Raw genomic sequence first — 18155 nt, 5'->3', positions numbered from 1 at the left:
CTGACAACAGATTGGACACGGTTGAGGCGGTTTAAAGGAACTGTTGGTGATACGCGTGCCCGTCAGCCATCGGTTGAGGACAGGCCGAATGAGCCTTTGTCATAATGACAAGGCCAGGTCCCAGGGGGAAGATGAGCATTTCTGAAAATCCCCAAGGCAGCGTGGCTATAGGAAATTACTTCCTTCCAGGAGCCATCACTATAGTGTTAAAGTTAATTAACAAATCCAGAGGTACTCCAGAGAGCATGCTGAATCCTTTCATCTAAAAGCCTCCCTCCTCCTCCTCTACCTCCTCCTCTTCCTCCTCCTCCTCCTCCTGTTCATTGATAGTTGTTTCACAGAAACAAGATGTAATCAAGTAGGAGCCTGCCTTAGCTGACATCATTCTGGGTTTCTTTAGAGTGAAGGATCATATTTATGTTGTTTTTGTTGTCCATAGGTGAGTTATTTTGGGGAAATGTTTCAAGTCTCTATGACCATTCAGTAACATATGCATTCATTCATTCATTCATTCACCTACTCCATGCTCCTGGTACTAAAACTGGTTAGAAAAGGTAAATGATAGTTTCTACCCTTGCAAAGCTGCATTGTAATGAGTGAGCTTAGTACTTACTATGTATACGCCACTTTCCCCAAAGTATGGTGGGAGCACAAATGTGGAAGAAGGTAATTCTGCCACAAGGAATGATTGTACAAAGAACTTTATAGAATACAAGTGATGAGAGATTAAGTCAGCAATTATTTATTGATTATTAGTTGCTGGGACTATGGGGTCTTAGTTGATTCCTGTTGCTATAACAGAGCACTTGAGGCTGGGTAATTTATAAAGAGGCTTACATGGGATTCAGTCCTAGAAGCTGAAAGTCCAAAACTGGGTGGCTGCATGTGCCTGGCACTTGGGCGATGACCCAGTGTTGCTCCATCTGTGGAAAGAAGCAGAAGAGCGAGTGGGCACATGCAAAGAAGTCTCGAAAAACGAAAAAAAAAAAAAGAAATCTCTTTAATATTAATTGTATGTGCATCAGTGTCTTGCTTACATGCATGTTAAGTATACCATGCATGTGCCTGGTGCCCACAGAAGTAGAACGCCTCTGAGGACCTTAAAAGTAGAGTTACAGCTGCTATGTGGGTGCTAGGAATCCAAGCAGAGGCCCATGGAAGAGTAGTCAGTGCTCTTACTCAATGAGCCGCCTCTCCAGGTCCCAACGCAGAAATCGTGTCTAAATGCATGTCCATGTGTGTGCATGTGTGCATGTGTGTGTGTGCACGGGTATGCGTGTGCATGTGTGCTCGTGTGTGTGTGTGTGTGTGTGTGTGTGTGTGTGTGTGTGTGTGGCTAAGGATCAAACCCAGAGATTTTAGCATGCTAAGTATACACTCTACCAACTGATCTACATCTTCAATTCACATGATGTGTTAGGTACTCTGTGTGTGTGTATGTGCGTTCCATGTGCCTTCGACCTTGTTGAAGCCTGCAAGGCCGCTCTTGTTTCTGTCATTCTTTGGAATATATCACCCATCTCACCCTGGGGAGTACTGGAATTGCAGATACGCTACACTGCATCCAGCTTTTCATGTGGGCTCTGTGGGCGTCAAACTCAGCAAAGGCCTGCCCACTGACCCGTCTCTCCAGCACCCACATAATCCTTTTACATCGCACTCAGGCCTTATAGGGAAAGTACAGAACACTAGAGGGGGGAAGCAGCCATAGCAGAGCCAGTTAAATCACAAAGGAACAGCAACTCCACTGCAGGCTTACTTCTCCACAGCAACAGAAGACAGGAATACATCTTCTTCATTTACTGGGCAGAAAAATATACTGTAAATAAGATTTGTAAACAGCTAACGTGTCTCTGGATGAGTGATAAAATCTGGGTCTGAATATTCAAGGACGGCAGCCACCTACCCCAGATCCTCCCTCGCCTCTTCGTTTTATTCAAGTGGAAGAATATAGCTGTACCGATCCCACTGTTAGCATAACAAGAAGACAAACAGGTTGAGGAAAGAGACCAGTATTTTATAGAAGATATATCTGTTGAAGTCTTGCTGCCAAGCTCTGCAAAGCCAGAGGGTGCAAAGGAGTCAAGGATGGTGAACCTTGAAAATCTAGGAGAATGAGATCGCCCACAGCAGATGGAGAAGGCTCCAGGCAGAGCCTGGAGCTGAGGGTTCAAATATGCCACATTTGATGTCTGTCTGACCTCTAAGTGGCAGGTAGGTCCAGTCTGAGTGTTCCAGGAGGGAGGTCAGAGCTACACCAGTGCCGGTCACATGCACGCACAGATGATACTTGATAACCCAGTGACATCTTGTAAAGAGGAAGAAGAACTCATTCCTGGACACTCCATCCATCACTGGGAAGTTGGGAGGATGAGGAGAGTGAGAGAAAGGTCGTCCACGAGTGCAGGAAAGTGAGTCATGAGCTTGTCAAACTGGATCACGACTCTGTGACTCCGTGACTCCCCGCTGCTGGCCTGATGATGGCTTTGTGTCCACCCAACTCTTAACGGAGTTGGCAGGGAAGGAAACATGCACAGGGTGGGACTAAGAGACCCTGAGATGTGGTAAAGGAAAGACAAGAAATAGATGAAGAGAAGTTATTGCTGGGTAGTGGTGGCACACGCCTTTAATCCCAGCACTTGGGAGGCAGAGGCAGGTAGATTTCTCAGTTCGAGGTCAGCCTGGTCTACAGAGTGAGTTCCAGAACAGCCAGGGCTACACAGAGAAACCCTGTTACAAAAAAAAAACAACAACAAAAAATTACTATTACATTTGTTTGTTTGTTTGTTTGTTTGTTTAGTGGGTTGAAAGTGGGTATGCACAGTGTGCATGTGGAGGTCAAAGTACAGCTTGTAGGTCCCTGGGTTCAAACTCAGGTCATCAGGATTGGTGGCAAGCAGCATGACATTTATACATTCATTCATTCATTCATTTGAAACAAGGTTTCTCTATATAGCCCTGGCTGTCCTGAAACTCACTGTGTAGACCAGGCTGGCCTCAAACTCAGAGACTCACCTATCTCTACCTTCTAAGTGCCGAGATTAAAGACATGTGCCAGTACACCCAGCTTGTCATTTTTTTTTTCAATATGGGGAAATAGTGTGTTTGTATTCTGATGAGAATGAGCTAATAGAAGAAAGAATGCTGTCACGGTGTCCTGAGCAGGTCCTAGTACACCAGCACAGGGATTGTTCCTCCTCCATGACAGGGCATGGGGACACTACACAGGACGAGGTGAGGGTGGGAGCTGGGGGGAAGTTTCTGGTAGTTATCAAAGAGAACAGGAACACAGGTCATTGGGAATGGGTCTGCAGAGAGGAGGCTGGCGTCTAAGGAGACAGGAGAAAGTGTGAAGTCATCACCCGAGAGGATGGGAGAAAAGAACCTACCGGGAACAGGCAGTTTGCTTGCCAGACATTAAAGCCCCAGCAGAAACAAGGGTGGGGCTTCTCTGCCTGCTGGAGACAGGCGCCCAGGCTTCTGGGCTGCTTTGGCGTTTAGCCAGTTTGGGAGAGCTGGTGATTAGAGTCATTATTGTCTTTCTGTGGGAGGGTTGTTTGTTCGTTTGTTTGTTTTTAAGGCAAGGTCTCATGCAGGTCAGTCTGGCTTCAAACTTACACCATGTAGCCAAGGGTGGCCTTGAACTCCTGGTCCTCCCGCCTCCACTTTCCACATGCTGGGATTCTTTTAGCCAATTTTAAGATGTGATTTGATAAAATTGTGGGTTTTTTGGTTTTTGTTTTTGTTTTTACAAATTGATTAGCTCATTTACCTTCAAAATACCATTCAAACTTAAATGTACAAATCACTTTTTTGCTAGTGATACCCATTTAGTACCCAATCACCCACCCACACACCCCTCCCACCTCCCACCTCACACACACACACACACACACACACACACACACACACACACACCCGGCATCATCATCAGCTCTTCAGTGGCCTCCTGTAGTCCGCAGTTTAGAATCCATGCACCTCTAGACATGTCTGTGACAGTGTCTTCAGGACGTTTCACTGAGGGGGAAAACTCACCATGAAGTGGGCTGTGATCCAAGGCTGGATAAAAAGGAGAGGTTGGGTTGAGCACAAGCATCCATCTCTCTTTGCTTCCTGACTGTGGACACCGTGGGGCCACCGTGAACTGTGACCTGAACTGGTGAGGCAAAATCAACTCACATGTGGTGGTCAGTCTCCATTGTGAACTTGGCCTGAAAAGACAGAACCTGAGTTGAAGAATTTCCTCCATCAGATTGGGTCTTTGGGCATGTCTGTGGGCATGATTGACCATTGATATAAGAGGGCCCAGCCTACTGTGGTTGGTACCACCCCTGAGCAGGTGGGCCTGCAATCTATATGAAAGCTGACTGAGCAGGATCAGGGGAGCAAGCCAATAAGCAGCATTCTTCCAAGGTCTCTGCGTCAGCTCCTATCTCAAGACCACGCCCTGGCTTCCCTGGATGATGGGCTATAAAGAGTATGGTGTTCCCTTAAGTGGCATTTGATCACTGGTTACAACGGGGCAGCAAACTGGAGCACCTTCCTTCCTGACACCCCAAGAGTTCCCATGCTGCTGACTCTGCCCTTGTCTTTTGATGACGCTGGGACTATCTTAGCTTATGTCATGACCCACAGTCTTTAGGCTCTGGTTTCCCTGGGCTGGTAACTGTATCAAGCTGATGTCCTTGGGAGAGTTTGCAACGGTTTTGTAAAGTGTGTGGTGTGGATCGGGGACAGAGGTCAGTAAGGGAACACTCTTGGGTTTTATTTTAATTTGGATTTTTTTCTAGAGATGGTGGGTCCCTTCCGGATCCATATGAGACAGAAAGGTCAAGGCAGAGCAGAGGAGACTGACATTGAAGATAAAGCTGTCAGTGTACACCCTGAAGAGCGGAGGACCAGGTGCTACAGTCTCCAGTGAACAAAGGCGGGTGACCAAGTAGTAAGGAGTGTGGATGCAACAAGATGGGGTTAAATGCGCAAGACCGGTGTGGAAAACAGGGTGCATGCGTGGCCTATGCTCTTGGCGGCTTAGATGTTCGGGAATTTACTTCATTAAAATTCTCAGTATTCAAGAGACCAATACATTAAAGTCCTTCTATAATGTAAGAGGTGCGGGTAAAGTGCCTCTTTCTACTTAAGAAGGGCCCTTTTCTCCCCTTCTCCATTAGCGCATCATCAGGGACTAAGTCACAGATCAGCATCTGCTCTGCGTTTCTTAGTGAGTTCACGGGGCATTTTTGTAAGGCAGACGAATACATTTTATAGCCTGGGAGCTTGAAATGGGGCAATGTCTCGATAAGGTGCTTCGTCTACCTGAGTTTGAGACTAGAGGACTCTCAACTAAGTCCAGACTCTGAGCCTGGAAGTCTGCCCGCTCTCCCATCCCGCTTCGGTTTGGTTTCCTGAGGTTTACCTCCAGTCACTTAGTTCTCAGTCCATAAACCCCAACTCTTGGACTGCTCCCTTCCCTCGCCCTAGCCATCTCCTCAGCAAAAGAAACGACAGCCGCAGCTGCAGCATCCATGTAAATGTCTAAGAGACCCAAGACCAACAAAGTCCTTATGCCGCGGAGTCCAGGTACAGGAGCTATGTCCAACAAGAGGCACAGAACAGAAGAAGGAACAGGCGCAGGAACAGAAGTAAGTTGAGGAGGTAGAGCATAGGAATCATGAGGGATAGAGATGGGCTAAGAAAGGGGAGGGACTTCCGGGTCTTCCCTGGGATTGGCAGTAGTAACCAGGAACTAGGTTGCTACCACTTTTCGCGGCCTTCTCGCTCTAGTCACAGCTGCAGGTAGGTATCTTTAGCGTTGGAACAAGGAGTAGAGAAGCTAGGTCAAGTTCACAGTATATGAAAAACTTCTTGATTGTCAACGTGTCTGCATGTGGAATTGAGTAGATCCTGGCCTGGTGGTTAAGACAGACGCAAGCCGGGCGTGGTGGCGCACGCCTTTAGTCCCAGCACTCGGGAGGCAGAGGCAGGCGGATTTCTGAGTTCGAGGCCAGCCTGGTCTACAAAGTGAGTTCCAGGACAGCCAAGGCTACACAGAGAAACCCTGCCTCGAAAAACCAAAAAAAAAAAAAAAAAAGACAGACGCAGGCTGAAGACAGAGAAGCCATGCATTTTCATCGCTGTCCCTCACCCATTGGATATCTGCAAGTTCAATGAAGAGTTAGTGTTCTCAGCAAAGGCAGCCTTGAGGATCCGGGAAAGTAATACAGGCAAACATGATCTTAACCCACATGTCAGATGTGGCCTCGCAGCCGAAGCAGTGTAACTAAGTCAGTTGTGAGCCAGTAAACTAGAGGGTGTGTTCACACTCTTCATAGTGAGAGGCCAAATCTTTTAAGGCCAAACTCCATTTTAGAGAACCTGACCTAAATTTAAACTCAGTTAAACTAACAGGCCAGTAGCTAGCCTTAGTTTCCAAGTTGCTCCCAACAAAGCCAGAGCCTAGCTCCAGTCTCTAGGCTAACCCCCACCAAGACCAACATCTCCAGGTTATCTCCCTCAACAGATCTGCACCTCCAAGTTACAAGCCCACCCCCGCCTAACGACCACCAATGCAGAGAGAAACAGAAATTAAGTTTATGATATGACTTTCAGCATGGTGGCTCTCCAATTAGATACTTAAACACACACACACACACCTTGCTTGTAGCTTTCTATAAAGCCTTGCCCCAGTAGATATTTGGGGCTCCCCCACCACCAAAACAGTCCTTTGTGACAGTGATGTGAGGAGGTAGAGGGGTGAGGGAGTGGGGGAGGGAGGGGGGAGGAAGGCTAGAGCTAGATCAAATAAAAAGGCCCTATTGTGATGTACATCAGATCAGCTCCTGTCTATCCTCCCCCCCCCCCCCCCCAGGATCACTAACACTTCCCTGGCACTACAATAAAATACTTAGAAGTCATCTAACTTGGGGGACAGGCCAAGTTTGTGAGGGGCAAGACAGGAAATATTTTAAGCTACATAATAAAAGCAATGCTCACTGTTGGGATAATCTATACAGACTGTTATCAACTGGCTAAGAAGGTGTGTCCCTGCCTGTATTCTTAATTGTTAATTGCTGAGTGTGGTTTTTTTTTGGGGGGGGTGGGGTGGGACCAGGCTAGCTGGATTTGTAAATGTTGCTTCCTCACCTGCTCAAAAAGAGAAGGCAGGCTGCCTCCCATAGGGGAGGACCTCGGTGCCAAAAGCTAACAACAAGATATGGACTGGGCCTTGTCCTCTGCTGATTGGGTCAGACTGGTAGAGTAAGGAGCGTGGCTCTTTTGCATAATAAAGTGCTGGTGGCTGGAGCAGACCTACCAAGCAGAAAGACCGGCAGAGGGGGGGTGACAGAAGAAGAGCAGGATAGGGAGGTGACAGAGAGAGAGAGAGAGAGAGAGAGAGAGAGAGAGAGAGAGAGAGAGAGAGAGAGAGGCAGGCTACATGGAGAGATAGACACAATGGCGGGGAGTTAAGTTGAGTTAGATGGGCTAGCTGAGGGACTGCCTGAACAAACAGGCCAATGACCATATACTATACAGATGTCTGTGTCTTTATTATTATTAAACCACAAGGGGAACTTCCAAAAACCCTGCAGTATCTCACAGCTCAACTCTGCCCTTGTAGCCCACAAGCTACCCATTTCATTTATACTAACACATAACAAATGGCTGGGGCTGGAACCAAACAAAACTTTATTTAAAAAACAAGCAGTAGGGAGCTGGAGAGATGGATCAGCAGTTAAGAGCACTGACTGCTCTTCCAGGGGTCCTGAGTTCAAATCCCAGCAACCACATGGTGGCTAACAACCATCTGTAATGGGATCTGATGCCCTTTTCTGGTGTGTCTGAAGACAGCTACAGTGTACTTATATATAACGAATAAATAAATCTTTAAAAAATAAACAAGCAATGGGCCAGATTTAGTTCTATGACTGAAGAGAGAGAGAGAGAGCAGTCCACCAACAGATGATAGCACCGGGCCTTGTAGGTTAAAAGAAAATAGAACTAGAGAAACACCTGTCTTGAGTCTCAGAGAAACATTCCTTTCACTAAAACAGGGTTTCCCATTTTACCTGCCTAAAATTCTCCTGGAGTGGAGGCGTTAGAGAAAAGCAGGTTTGGAGACTCTTGGTTCAGGTACTCTGAAGTAAGAACTGGGCTTCTAAATGTGGCTTCTAAAAGTCTGCTGCTGCGGGTGGCCAAAGATCACCCTTCGCCAGGTACCATGTGGTCTTAAGTTTTCCAGGCAACAAATGAGCTCTGCTTTGCAGCGGGGCAGATAAGCAGGTGCTGAGGAAACGTACCAGGTTCATTTTCTTGTCTTCTTTGTTCCAGAAACCCTCAGAGGGCATCAGCTTGCCTGTACATGGTGGGCGAGCAGAAAGTATGCAGGCACCTGCAGCCTGCTCGTGGGTGGAGCCTGCTAATGAGCAACTCCTGCTGACTGACTGGAGGGGTGGTGCTCATTCCAGGCCTCTGGCCAGGAGCCTTCTCTTCTAGGCTTGTCAGAGAGCCAGTGCCACAGGCTTCAGGTTCACCTCAATGGAAAACAGCACCCGAGCCACAGCCCAGGCCGCACATCTCTCTGAGAAGGCTCAGGTCAGCTGGAGGGAAGCTTGTCATTTGGCCCAGAACTTTCACACTTGAACTGTTCCTTTCTGCTTAGTCAGTCACCCCTGCCCAGCCCACCTTGATCTCCTGAATGTAGACATTGTCTGTTCTAAGTCATCCAAAGCGAGGCCTCTGTTCTCTGAGGAACCCTGTCCCCCACCTCCAGATTCTTAAGAAACATAACCCCTAAGAAAACAACACCGGTTTAAGAAACCTTAGGAGCCCTGATTCCTGTAAAGGGGCCAGCCTAATCCAGAAACTCCATTCCTTACATGAGCCTGGCTTCAGACCCAACAGCATCCTTTCCTTATAGCTCTTTATCTCACACAAAAACCCTCAGGTGAACCCCGGAGTCATGTTTATTCTGTTAAAGAGCTAAAGTCGGGAGACTTAGGGGGGAAATGTATTGAAGTTGAGAGTGCTGGCCTTGCATATACAAGAAGCCCCACACACAGCTCCACACACAGCATGTGGGAGGTAGAAACAAGAGAATCCCAGCTCATTCTTGGCTGGCAATGAGTTCAAGTCCAGCCTAGGCTTCCTGAGACCTCTCTCATAACCAAACACAGTGGAATTCAACATTGAGATGCTTTCCTGGGCAGCCAGCTCAGGGAAGGGAGGAGACTGGCTGAGGTCCCGCCCAAGTGCTCTGGGTGAGAGCTACCCTCCCACAATGCAGAGATGTTCCTTCCATTTCTGCAGCATACAAGCTCTGTCCTGATGGCGGTCCCTCCTGTTGTCACTCTGTGAATGGGATCTACTGCCTCCTGAACAACTTCTGAGACAACAGTATAATCATTTAAAATGTCCATTTTCAGCTGGGCAGTGGTGGCACACACCTTTAAATCCCAGCACTTGAGAGGCAGAGACAGGTGGATTTCTAAGTTCGAGACCAGCCTGGTCCACAGAGTGAGTTCCAGTACAGCCAGGACTACACAGAGAAACCCTGTCTCGAAAAACAAAACAACAGCAACAACACAACAACAATAATAATAATAAATAAAAACATCCATTTCCATCTATTTGAGTCTTTTCGTTGTACAAATGAAAACCAAGGGCTCTGCTAGCCTAGGCCAGGGGAGTACGCCGGAGAGCAGGCATCTATCTATACACGCAGTTCTAGCTAATAAGTATGTGTGATGAGAGAGGGGACAGGCTAGAGCAATGGAAAGGCACGGAGAGACTTTCCCTGTCTTCTGCCTTTCTTCTGTTTAGCTCAGGATTGCGCTTAGATGAACCTCGAGGGGGGGGTGGGGTGGAGACTGCTGTGCCCCTTCTCTGCTGCTTGCTGTCTGCCTTTGTGGTTCTTTCTGTTGTCTCTCCACCCCAAGCCTCATTGTCTCCTCCCACTTGCTTTGTTGTGCTGTTTGGATTGGTGGCACAGAGCCCACTCGAGTATAGAAACACATCTATTGTGTGGGTGAAGACACACGGCTTCTCAGATCCCTGTGGGGGGTGTGGTGTGGAAAAGGTGGCGGGCCATTGCTCTTGACTTTGCCCACCTTTGGTTGGGTTCTGACGCCCCTGCCTGCTACAGCGCTCTCCTTCTCTCCCTATCTGTTCTTCCACGCCTTCGCTTCTCAAAACTCCCATCTTTGGCTTTCTGTCCCATGCTCTACCCACTTTTCCCTGTGGCCAATTAGTCACAATGTGAAACCGAATATTAATAACCGTTACATGTTGATGCGGATTCAGTAAACAACACTTCTAATTTTCAAGGCGGGTTAGTTGGATTCGTGATATGAGGAAATTTGCACACACACACACACAAATACTCATAGCTAAACGATGAGACTGTTATTGCATTGTGTGCTATCCCTAAAGAATTCTTGTGATCGGGAGCCATACTTCTTGTCTCTGACAAATGTACTTGTTCCCTCTCCTGCTGTAAGTGTAAGCCCAAAGGCTGGTCTAGTTAAGCATCTGGAGCATCAGCGCCCCCTTGTGTCACATCTTTAGATTGCATGCCGGTCGGATGCTGGAGAAAGGCAAGGATGCTACATGGTTGAGAGTCCAGGGAACAGATTCAGCAGGTTGCTGAGCTGTCAGGTGGCTGCCTAGACAACAAGGCAGGACTCACGGGGGTCCTGTGAGCAATACGAAGCTCTTCATGATTCGCCCCAGCAACTGCACAAGCTGACCTTTGGTGCTCTGGAGCACGGATTTCAACCCCTACCTTCTCTGGTGTTTTGTGGTATTAATATTCCAGTGTGCTGAGTTACCTTTCAGTGTCAAGCATCTTGGCATGTACTGGCATAATGCTACTATGTGGTATTTAGAAAATCTGAACACTTACATGTTAAATTGTTCTTAGAGGGCTGGACACCACTTTAAATTTCAAATGGACAAAGGGTGCAGGGAGTCTCGTCTCACGATTCTGAGATGCTTGACAAGAGAGATCGTGGATACTGATAAGGATGTCTTGGAGGAGGGTTGGCGGTGCTGCGACTGGCTGTGACTGTTGGACTCTCCACCATGACAACAGTGGAGAAGATGTCGGGGATGCAGCCCCGTGTAGACCACTTGCCTAGCACAGATGTCAGCAACATGACTGTTGTGATAGAATTGAGGCTTTGTGTCAGGACAGACCACACCAGGGCAATGCAGTTCCATGTGAGAGAGGTTTATTGTGTGTGTGTGGGGGGGGGGTTCACAGGTAAATGTGGGAGTTAAACCAGATGGACGCTAGGAATGTATGGTGATTGCCATGGCAACAGATGTGCGGGTCCCTGTTGCCTATGGGTGACATCACCATCATCGCTGGATTCAGAAGCCACCTGCAACCGTAAAGCCAATTCCTGATACTAACAACCACATTGCCTAGGAAAGGAAGCACAAAGAAGGTTCAAGCAAAGCCATCAGCTTTAAAGTGGATCCAGAAGATGTTCCGAGGGGATTTCCCATTTTCCCACCATACCCACAGAATTAGAAAAGGCCTTCTCAGCACCTTGATGGTTTTAAGTGTTTATGACTCTTAATGTCGAGTGCATTAAGCTTATACTTCACTGTTGAAGTTAATACATGCAGAAGTTTCCGACGTTAATATCATCTTCTAAGTAGTATCTCAGATGCTCACGTGATCCTCATGAGGCTGTGATTATTAGCTCTGGGATGGTCCATCTTGATAGGACTGAGAGGAACCTAGCAAATTAGCAAGCATACTTTGGAGGGTCTGTGAGGGTGCTTCCCGGGAAGATTAACTCAGGAGGCATTTGCTCTGAATGTGGGTCACACCATCAATAGGCTGAGGACCTACATGGAATAAAGGGTAACAGGGAGGAACTTGCTCTCTCTCTCTCTCTCTCTCTCCCCCTCCCTGTCTCCCCTTCCTCTCCCCCCTCTCCCTCTCCCATCTCTCTCCTTCCTTAAGTACCCAATTTTTGCCAGGCACACGTTCCCTGCTGTGAAGCTCTGACCTCACAGCCGGCCCAAATACAACTGTCAAGTACAAGCAGGCCAGCATAAATGCTTCCTATTGGTCCGTTGTTCTCCCGTGCGTGGGTCGCAGCAACAAAAAGTCTGACGAAGAAGGCCTCCATTTCACAGATGGGAAAATAGAGGAGAGTCGGTATGTTTTCCAAGGTTATATACTCTCACTTAGTTACTTTCTCATTAGTGTAACAAAGTACCCGCAAAGGCACAGGAAGGAAGGAAGGAAGGAAGGAAGGAAGGAAGGAAGGAAGGAAGGAAGGTTTATTTTAGCTTTCTGCTTGAGGGTATAGTTCGTCATGGCAGGAGAGTCAAGGCATTGGGAGTGTGAAGTGGCTGCTCACACCACATCCACAGTCAGGAAGCAGAGAGAGAGGAATATGGGTGCTCAGCCCACTTTTCACTTTATATCCAGTCTAAGACCCCAACGCACAGGATGGCAGAGCCCACCTACGGGGTGCAGGTTTCTGCTTGATGAAGCCTTGCAAGCAATGACGTCATGGGAACACCTAGGAATATCATGTTCGCGGTGAAGACTAACCGTCACACAGCCAGCATTATTTACTCTGTGCAATCTGGGTTCGGAATGCATTCTCTGAAACACTGTGTGGCCCTGAACCTTCCCTAACTAAACTACCAACACTGCAGCATTACAAACAATAAAGTCTAAGACCTGTTTGTCAGCAACCCAAGGGACCTCTCAGGGAAGGAGGGGGATGCTGTTTTCTGCATTATTTATACTTTTTCTTAAACATTCCTTTCCTACCTTCCTTTTAAAAAATATTTGGCAGTTATAGGAATTTTCTTAAGTCAAATGAAACATACTTATGATCCAAATACAAAAGCAAAATCCCTTCTCGGTTTCCCCAAACTTGCTGCTCGTGCTTTGTTCGCAGCAGCCCACCGCTCCCACCCAGTGCACTGTGGCCGTCCTCAGACCTATTTGGATTTGCGTTTTCTGTGTCCGCCTTACTTTCCTGTGTAGCTTCTTTAAAAAGTCAGCCAAATTTACCCAAAGAGAAGCCATGTGTGTGTGTGTGTGTGTGTGAGAGAGAGAGAGAGAGAGACAGAGACAGAGACAGAGACAGACAGAGACAGAGAGACAGAGAGACAGAGAGACAGAGAGAGAGAGACTGAAGCCAGAGCCTTGTTCAAGCTGGACCACCGAGCTACACTCCCAGTCCACCTTATAAAAAACTAAACCAATGTTGCTTGTACTGTTTCCAGATCTGCCTCCAATGCTGAGCTTAGGTGTTGGCAGCTCTTCAAAAAGTTCAAATCCTTCCCTGAATTCACTCAGCAACCTCTCCTTAGTCCAATCACAGGAGGTTATTAGAAGGGGAAAAGCCTCTCACTTCTATCACCCTGGGGAGCTTTCACATATTGCTTCCTCTTCTCCACTGCTGCCAAGAACAAGGCTTTGTGGCATCAAAAGCCCCTGTGTCAATACAACTATAAAATGCAGACAGCTTGGGGATACACTCAGAGCGGCTTGAACTTAACGTTACACAACCTTTTCTCTCTAACATTTCCAGGGTGAATTGCTGACCCTGGAAGAGTGCAGCCTTGCAGCCTCGCAGCCTCGCATGCTCTTCTGGGTTGGACAAAAGAGTTGCTGTCTTGGAGCAAAACAACTGCAATCACCCGTGAAAACCCTCAGGAAAAGGAGCCCATTAAGACTGTCTCATGAAGCAGTGTGGTGGCTTGAATGAGAATGGACCCCATAAGCTTATATATTTGAGGATTAGGCGGTCTTAGAGGTGTTTTTCCGGGGGTGGGCTTTGGGATTTCAAAAGCTCACACCATTCTCTCTCTCTCTCTCTCTCTCTCTCTCTCTCTCTCTCTCTCTCTCTCTCTCTCTTTCTCTCTCCCTCTTGCTTGTTGATCAGATATAAGCTGTCAGCTACTGCTCCAGCACCATGCCTGCCTGCCTGCCTACCACGCTGGTTGCCATGGTGGCCACCAACTCACCTCTGAAACCGTAAGCAAGTCCCCAGGTAACTGCTTCTTTTTATACGTTGCTTTGGTTACGGTGTCTCTTCACAGCCATAGAACAGTAACTAAGACAAGTGAGGAAAGGGGGCAGAGAAGGCTCGTGAGACTCTTACAAGGCATCCATGTTTTCTGGACAACTGTGTCTCTTGTCCAGCATCACTTCTCTTGCATCTCCACCTTCTCAGAAGTTTGCAGTTCTCTCTTGCAGACAGGAACCTGGCACCTGCCGGGTGGGTGAGCCGGGCTCCAGGGACTGTCCTCTAGGGAATCTTGTGATGTCTCTTTTCTTCTTCTGGGTTTATAATTTATTGTTCAAAGAGAATATTGCATGATGAATGGACATTAGCTTCTCTAGGCATGGGACTTGACAGGCAAGGTCTGGTATTGTAGAATCCATTTGTGTTCCTTTCATGGCTAGAGTGCTTTTAAACCTGAACTTGAAGTGTAAGACCATCAAAGCGATGGTCTTCATATGTGGCTAGTATATAATTCATTCTATCTAGAACAGTATGGATAGAGATGTCTTTTCATACTAGGGAATGAGAATTGGGCATCAGTTTCTGGATCTGCTGTGACTCCTATCTCTGTCCAAGTCCCAAATTCTGCAGCCAAGATTTTCAAACCCAGTACTAGCTAAGCCCCGCCAGAAGATGCCACTTCCCCCATCCATGTTTCTTTCTTTCCTTCTTTTTCCTTTCTTTCTTTTTCTGTCTGTCTATCTGTCTTTCTGTCTTTCTTTGAGACAGGTTCCTCAGTATAGCTCTAGCTATCTAGAACAAGCTCTGTACACCAGACTGGCCTTGAACTCAGAGACCCACCTGCCTCTGCCTCCCAAGTGCTGGGACGAAAGGTGTGCGCCACCACCACCTAGCTCCATCTGTGCTTCTTAAGATAAAAACAACGGTGACATTTGGGGTGTATCCAAATGTTCCTGCATCAGAACAACTGCAAGTACTGTTACCAACCTACAAGATGCAGGGTTACAGAGACACCAGCTGAGAGAAGCCAAATGACCCTGCCCACACTGGGGATGAATGCCTTAGTTGCAGCCTGAGCTGTCTGGCAGAAGTTAAGTCCCCAACCCATCCTTGTGAGGGCTGTGAGGTGGATGCAGTGGGTGGCAATGGAAAGGAAGGAACTAACATCTATTGTACTCTTAATACATGTGTGGCCTTGCATCAAGGCAAGCCTGTGTGCTGGATAGGATGGGCCTCAGTTTGCAGCACCAGAAATGGAAAATTGAGTGAGTCTTATAAATTGCCCAGTGAGTTTTAAAATGTGGGTTTTGTAAGTGGCCCAGCTATAGCTTGGAGCAAAGCTAAATCAAAAGGCTGACCTGGCCATGGTCAATCTCTCAGGAATGCTGTAACCTTGTTGGAAATATGATGAAGCAGAGGCCATCCCATCCCAAGACTTCTCTTACAAAGAGCAGGGTGAATGGCTGGGAGCAGGGTCAGAAGTGGGATCTAAAGCCCTGGCTCAAAGGTGATGGGGAAGGGCCAGACTAATGTGGGCTTTGGACTGATGGATGGAGAACCAGGTCCTTCTGGACCACTGGAAAGGTTAGGCCGTTCCTAAACAACACAGGGTCCTCACTTCTTCTCCTTGCAGCCCTCCTTCCTCCACTCCAGGTAACGCCTGGCCTCCCTGCCAAACATTGAGCAGATAGTTAAACACCATTAGCTTGAGGGAGAGGGGACACATCAGCCTCTGAGGCTCCATCAGCATCTTCCAGAGACACATCTGCACTCAGTGATATACCTGCCCCTGGCTGGCCCGGCCCCTTTCCCCATCCCTGTCCCCCAGGGGGTTCCCACCCTCTCTGTGTGAGCTTCACACCTGCACTGCAGCCTTCCCACCCCCAAGCAGTTTGCAAGCTAGTGTGCCCAAATGGAAGTCGTTTCCAGATTTTATGTGACCTTGTCTTTGAGTAAATTGTTTCAGAGCTCAACATAACTGGTACTGTAAATTCTTTTCCTGGGGAGAAAACAACAAACCAGCCATCCTGCAAAATCATCTGAAGGTGGCTTTTAAAAAATCTTTACAGTGACAACTACATAGTTTAAAAGTTAATTTTCTGTATTATGCCATAGGATATGAGCCTATGTTGAGGTAGGTGTGTTGCAAAACAAAATGAAGCATTTCCCCAGTCTTTACCTTAAAAAAAAAAAAAAAAGATTTATTTATTTATTTTATGTACTTGAGTATACTGAGCCTTTATGTGGTTGTTGGGCATTCAATTTTTAGAACCTCTGCTCACTCTGGTCCACCCAACTCACTCAGTCCCTGCTTGCTCCAGCCCAAAGGTTTATTTATTATTATACATAGGTACACTGTAGCTGACTTCAGACACACCAGAAGAGGGCGTCAGATCTCATTTATGGGTGGTTGTGAGCCACCATGTGGTTGCTGGGATTTGAACTCAGGACCTTTGGAAGAGCAGTCAGTGCTCTTACCCGCTGAGAAAATAGTGACATCATCCTTCAGGGCAAACCTAGAGGAAGGGAGGGGTGGGAGACTGGGTTAGAGGGAGTCACAGAGAGTTGGAGAGACAGGGTGTGGAGATATAAGAGGGCAGAGTGGACATGGAGAGTAGCCTGAAGGAAATGGGATAAAACTCTGTTATGACAGGAAGGACAATGACAGGATGGGTGTCAGGTCACATGACTGTGGAGACTTAAGGCCTTGAATCACCTACAGCACCAACCTGAGGTGAATGTGAGTGTTCAAACAGAGAGAAACTAGTGTTCTGCCACTGACCCAAGGTGAGCTTTGTCTCCTGCATTTATAGCCAAGGACACTGCAGAAGGCAGGGGCAGATGCCTCCTCTCCCAAGGTGCAGGGTGACTCCGCCTGCCAGGCTGTCAGATTGTTCTGCACACTTCCAGCTGTCCTGAGTTCGTGGGATCACTAACGTGCAGTTTGGAGGATGCTGTGTCAGAAGCACAGATGGACGTGCCTATGTCTTTCCACAATGTCAGAATTGTTTAATAACACTGAGTTCACAAACTACATGAGTCCATTTGGCTGCAGTTTGCCAAGTAGTCTCAATTTCCCTTGATAGCTGGCTATTGGCAAACACGGGTCCTTTTTTTAATTCCAGTCTTAATTACTAATGTGAACTCTCAGATCACACACCACCCACCATATGGTAATTAATCTATAAATATGAATATATGTAGGTCAGGGTGGCAACAAGAATTAAAGAGGCTGCAGCAGGCTTTGAGGAGTTCAAGACGCCTTACTGAAGGTGGAAGGTGGCTGATGCAGATGCAAAGCCACTGTAGTGTTCAGATGAGATATTACGAATGGGGCTGGAGAGACGGTTCAGCAGTTAAGAGTCCTGGATGCTCTTCTGGGAGACTATGGTTTAACTCCCAACTCCCACCACAGCCATGTATAACTCTAATCCCAGAGGACCTGATGCCCTCTCATGCCTTCTGTGGGCATACATGTGGTGCACCATATACATACAACACAATAAATAAAATTTCAAAATAAATTAATAAAGATATTAAGGAACTCAGCTGGAGGGCCTGTAGTCTCTCCAGAACAGAACTGCAGGGTCACAAGGTTGAGCCAGGCCTCTGGGTTGAGTTGAATTGCAGAGGCGAGGTCGAGGACCCGATGGACCTGCACAGATACACGGATGAATGGATGCATAGAAATCTGAGTAGCCACGTCAGCAGCGGGGACCAAATTAGGCTGAAGCCCCAGGGATGTTCTCTGACTCTGGGTGCTCAGATGACAGTTTACTGGGGACTGTGGCTAACCTTTCTCAATGTGTTCAGTAAATTCTTGGGACTATTTTTCTGATACGTTTTTAGGTATACCCATGTTGTAGCAATATCGTCTGAGCCAAATTGCCACCATCTCCAGGAGTTTGGCTGGGCCTGTCCACCAAAGATCATCTCAGCAGGGCTTTTTGACTGTTGACATTCCCTTTTGGAAGGAGGGAGCAGGGAGGGTAATGGGACCGTCCCCTGAGTGCCCGTACTCCCTACCAGCTATGTGCAATTCTGCCCTAATTGCAGGCAGCCTGGGGAAAGGGGGTTCCCTGGGAAGGGCTAAGGGATATAGATGAAGAAGGTGTTGGGGGAGGGCTCCAGTTACACACCATGCATGCT

General features: G+C 47.5%; 1 long non-coding RNA gene across 1 annotated transcript; it reads right to left on the bottom strand.

Annotated features, from left to right (window-relative positions):
• Nucleotides 1-1948: 1948 nt before the first annotated feature.
• LOC110308933 (uncharacterized) lies at nt 1949-8366 on the bottom strand. Its single transcript, XR_003834833.2, has 3 exons — nt 8298-8366; nt 4036-4211; nt 1949-2554 (listed from the first exon to the last, which is right to left on the bottom strand). It is a non-coding gene; the product is annotated as an uncharacterized LOC110308933 (long non-coding RNA).
• Nucleotides 8367-18155: the final 9789 nt, after the last annotated feature.

This window comes from Mus caroli, unplaced genomic scaffold (assembly GCF_978045245.1).
Source record: "Mus caroli unplaced genomic scaffold, Mus_caroli_1 scaffold_12, whole genome shotgun sequence".
Lineage (NCBI taxonomy): Eukaryota > Metazoa > Chordata > Mammalia > Rodentia > Muridae > Mus > Mus caroli.
Note: the sequence above shows the minus strand (reverse complement) of the source record. Positions and strands in the feature narration are given on the sequence as shown.